Source organism: Hippopotamus amphibius, chromosome 5 (genome assembly GCF_030028045.1).
Source record: "Hippopotamus amphibius kiboko isolate mHipAmp2 chromosome 5, mHipAmp2.hap2, whole genome shotgun sequence".
Lineage (NCBI taxonomy): Eukaryota > Metazoa > Chordata > Mammalia > Artiodactyla > Hippopotamidae > Hippopotamus > Hippopotamus amphibius.
The window spans coordinates 139,822,864-139,827,745 of record NC_080190.1 but is presented as its reverse complement, the minus strand read 5'-3'; the positions used below and the strand labels follow the sequence as shown (position 1 = coordinate 139,827,745).

The window sequence follows — 4,882 nt, the reverse complement described above, 5'->3', positions numbered from 1 at the left end:
TTTCTCTTCCAAATATAAGTGATCAACGCAGCAATTCGTGTTCTACCGTTTAATATTAGTATGGGCAGGAGGCAGGGCTGGGACAAGGTGAGGCAAGTGAGATGCCTAGAGGGCAAAATTTAGGAAGGTACAAGTGCTGACTTTGCACCCAAGGAGTCATATCCACACCTTATGGAGAGGACTGCACATCAATGCATTATCTGCAGATCCTGCTTTTTGAGCTAAATGTAGTAACTGGCTGAGACTGGATTGTTCCTCTTTGCAGGTTGAAAAGGCAGTGTTTTTTGTGTTGCAGAAGGAATGAAACAGACATGTGGTTACCAGAAGCATGGATTTTGGCAGCAATTGGTAAGGCATTCCCCAGTACCTATGCTGTTTCTTCCTTGGCACACGAGTAGACCACATTTTCTTGTCCCTTTGTGTCTAGGTGGGACCATATGACTATGTTATGCTCAGCAGAATAGTATGCAACTTTAGGCCTGGTCCCCAAAACCTTTGGTGCAGTCATCATCTGCCACCAGATGCAAATAATGCAGTGGATGGCTCCCAGGCCCTGGAAGGTGGCAGAACCACAAGACAGAAGGAGCCTTAAAATCTACCTCGTCAGCAGAATACACATTTTCCTCAAGCTCACATAGAACATTCACCAAGATAGACCACATTCTGGGCCATAAAACACAACTTAAATTTAAAAGAGAACTCAGGGCTTCCCTGATGGCACAGTGGTTAAGAATCCGCCTGCCAATGCATGGGACACAGGTTTGATCCCTGGTCTGGGAAGATCCCACAGGCCGCAGCTAAGCCCGTGCACCACAACTACTGAGCCTGCGCTCTAGAGCCCATGTGCCACAGCTACTGAAGCCCGTATGCCTAGAGCCTGTGCTCTGCGACAAGGGAAGCTACCGCAATGAGAAGCCCATGTACCACAATGAAGAGTAGACCCCGCTCACCGAGACTAGAGAAAAGCACGCACGCAGAAATGAAGACCCAGTGCAGCCAATTAAGGAATTAACTTTAAAAAATAAAATATTTTTTAAAATAAATAAATAGAGTAGAACTCATAAGATGTTTGCTTTCACACCATGCAGGGCTTAAACTAGAAATCAATAACAGAAAGATAACAGGAAAGTCCCCAAATATGCAAAGAGTAAACAACATGCTTCTAAATAGCACACGGTCAAAAAAAACCTCAAGAGAAATTTAAAAATATTTTGAACTAAATGAAAATGAAAACACAACTTATCAAAACTTGTGGGATGCAGAGAAAGCAATGCTTAGAGGGAGACTGATGGCATCGAATGCATATATTAGAAAAGAAAAATCTAAAATCAATAATCTTCCACCTTAGGAAAACAGAGAAAGAAGAGCAAATTAAATCCAAAGTAAGGAGAGGAAAAGAAATAATAAGAATCAGAGCAGAAATTGATTAAATTGAAAACAGGAAATCAGTAGAGAAAGTCAATGAAAACAAAAGCTGGTTCTTTGAAAATATTAATAAAATCAATAAGCTGTTAGCCGGGCTAACTAAGAAAAAAAGAGAGGACACAAATTGCTAATATCAGAAGTGAAAAAGGGGACATCACTACAGATCCCATGGAAATTAAAAGGATAATAAAAGACTGCTATGACGAACTCTGTGCCCTCAAATTTGATAATCTAGATGAAATGGATTAAATCCTTAGAAGACAGAATCTACCAAAACTCACAGAAGAAGAAATACAGGATCTAAATAGACCTGTATCTATTAACAAAATTGCATCAATAAATAATAACTTTTCAAAACAGAAAGCACTGTTCACTGGTGAATTCTACCAAATATTTAAAGAAGAAATTATTCCAGTTCTCTACAATAGCTTTGAGAAGATAGAAGCAGAGGGAATACTTCCTAACTCATTCTGTGATGCCAGCATTGCTCTAATACCAAAACGAGACAAAGACATCACAAGAAAAGGAACTATGGACCAATGTATCTCATGAACATAGATACAAAAATCCTTAACAATATTAGCAAATCAAATCCAAAAAATATAAAAAGAATTATACACCACAACCAAGTGAGATTTATCCCAGGCATACTAGCCTGGTTCAATATTTAAAAATCAACTAATGTAATCCATCACATCAAAAAATTAAAAAAGAAAAATCACATGATCTTATCAATAGATGTCTCTCTCACTCCTTTTATTCTTTTATTTTGTTTTGGCCACACCCATGGCATGTGGGAACTTAGTTCCCCAGCCAGGGATCAAACCCACACCCCCTGCACTGGAAGCTTGAAGTCTTAACCACTGGATCGCCAGGGAAGTCCTCCCTCACTCCTTTTAAACATTGTACTGAAAGTCTTTGCTATGCAAAAAGGTAAGAAAAGAAAAGAAAAAGTATACAGATTGGGAAGGAGGACATAAAACTGTCTTTCTGTTTGCAGTTTGAAAAACTGTTTGCAGATGATATGATCATCTATGTAGAAAATCTGAAAGAATTAACAAAAGCTCCTGGAATTAATCAGGTATTATAGCAAGGTTTCAGGACACAAGGTTAAATATACAAAAGTCAGTTGCCTTCCTATATGCCAAGAATAAACAAGTGGAATTTGAAATGAAAAACATAATACCACTTGCATTAACACCCCCAAAATTAAATACTTAGGTACAAATCCAGCAAAATATGTACAGGTTCTGTATGAGGAAAACTACAAAACTCTGATGAACGAATTCAAAGAGAACTAAATAAATGGAAAGATAGTCCATGTTTATGGCGAGGAAGACTCAATATTGTCAAGATGTCAGTTCTTCCCAACTTGATCTGTAGATTCAGTGCAATCCTAGCAAGTTATTTTATGGATATCAAGAAACTGATTCTAAAGTTCACATGGAGAGGCAAAAGACCCCCAATAGCTAACACAATATTGAAGAAGAACAAAGTTGAAGGATGTTATAAAATAAATAAGGACTAGGGATATAATGTACGGCATGGTAAATATAAAGTACGGCTGTATGTTATATATGAAAGTTGTTACGAGAGTAAATGCTGAGAGTTCTCATCACAAGGAAAAAATATTTTTTCTATTTCTCGTTTTGTATCTATGTGAGATGATGGATGTTCCCTAAACTTGTGATAATCACTTCATGATGTATGTAAGTCAAATCATTATACTGTACACCTTAAGCTTATACAGTGCTAAATGTCAATTATATCTTAATAAAACTGGAAGAAAAAAAAGACAGCGTACTGTTGGTGAAAGAATAGACAAATAGATCAACAGAAGAGTAGAGGCACAGAAATAACCCCCCATAAATATAGACAACTGATCTTTGACAAAGGAGCAAAGATAGTCTCTTCAACCAATGGTGCTGGGAAAACTGGACATCCTCCTTCCACCCTTCACAAAAATTAACTGAAAATGGATCTTAGACCTAAATGTAAAATGCAAAACTATAAAATTTCTAGATAACATGGAAGAAATCTGGATGACTTTGGATATGGCAATGGCTTTTTAGATACAACAGTAAAGGCACCATCCATGAAAAGAATGATTGGTAAGCTAGACTTCCATTAAAATTAAAACCTCTGTTCTGCGAAAGACACCGTCAAGAGAATGAAAAGACCAACCACAGACTTGGAGAAAATATTTACAAAAGACACATCTGATAAAGGACGGTTACCCAAAATATAAAAAGAACTCTTAAAACTCAAAAATAAGAAAACAAACAACACAATTAAAAAATTACCTTAGACAAATCACCAAAGAAGATATAAAGATGGCAGATAAGCCTATGAAAAGATGCTCCATGTCATGTCACCAGGGAAATGCAAATTGAAACAGCAATGAAATGCCGGTACACACCTATTAAAATGGCCAAAATCTGGAACACTGACAACACATCCACATTTGAGGATGTGGAGCAACAAGAATGCTCATACATTGCTGGTGGGGATGCAAAATGGTACAGCCACTTTGGAAGAGAGTTTGGTGGTTTCTTACAAAACTCAACATGCTTTTTCCACACAGCCCAGCAAACACACTCTTTGGTATTTACAAAGGAGTTGAAAACATATATACACAAAAGCCTGCACACAGATGTTTGTAGCTTTATTCGTAATTGCCAAAACTTGGAAGCAACCAAGATCTCCTTCAGTAGGTAAATGGGATAAACTGTAGTATATCCAAACAATGGAATATGGTTTAGTACTGAAAAGAAATCAGCATCAAGTCATGAAAAGACATGGAGGAACCTTAACTATATATTACTAAGTGAAAGGAGCCACTTTGAAAAGGCTACATACTGTGTGATTCGAATCGTATGGCATTCTAGGAAAGGCAAAACTATGGCGACAGGGGTTAGAGAGGAGGGAGGCATGATTAGCTGGAGCACAGAGGAATTTTTAGGGCAACGAAACACCCTGTATGGCATTATAGTAATGGGTACATGTCATTATGCTTTTCTCCAAACCCATAGGTTGTACAACACCAAGAGAAAGCCCGAATGTAAACTGTGGACTTTAATAATGGTATAACTTCATTCTTGGCTACAAATGTACACTCTGGTGAGTGATGTTGATAACAGAGGAGGCCATGCCTGTGTATGGAAGAGGGTATATGGGAAATCTCTTTACCTTCCTCTTAACTTTGTTGTGAACCATAAGCTTCTCTAAAAGAAAAAAGAAAGTCTTTTTTTTTTTTTTTAATCTACATTGTTGGAAGTGATACATTTGTGAAATGTAATGTTAAAAGTGGTGTTTGGGATGAGCTGTTGGGGACAGACAGCTAAGGAAACTAAGAAAGAGGAGAACTAAGAAAGCTAAAATCTTGTTATTGTCACAAGTAGTAGTTTCAAATTTGTTCTCTCAGTTGGGCTATGTAATTGAGGCTGTGATCATGGAA

The 4,882-nt window shown here is 37.4% G+C and overlaps 1 protein-coding gene across 1 annotated transcript in view; it reads left to right on the top strand.

Moving 5' to 3' along the window:
- UBR5 (ubiquitin protein ligase E3 component n-recognin 5) overlaps positions 1-4,882 on the top strand; it is a 216,307-nt gene that overhangs the window by 42,212 nt on the left and 169,213 nt on the right. The gene's annotated exons all lie outside the window — the stretch shown is intronic.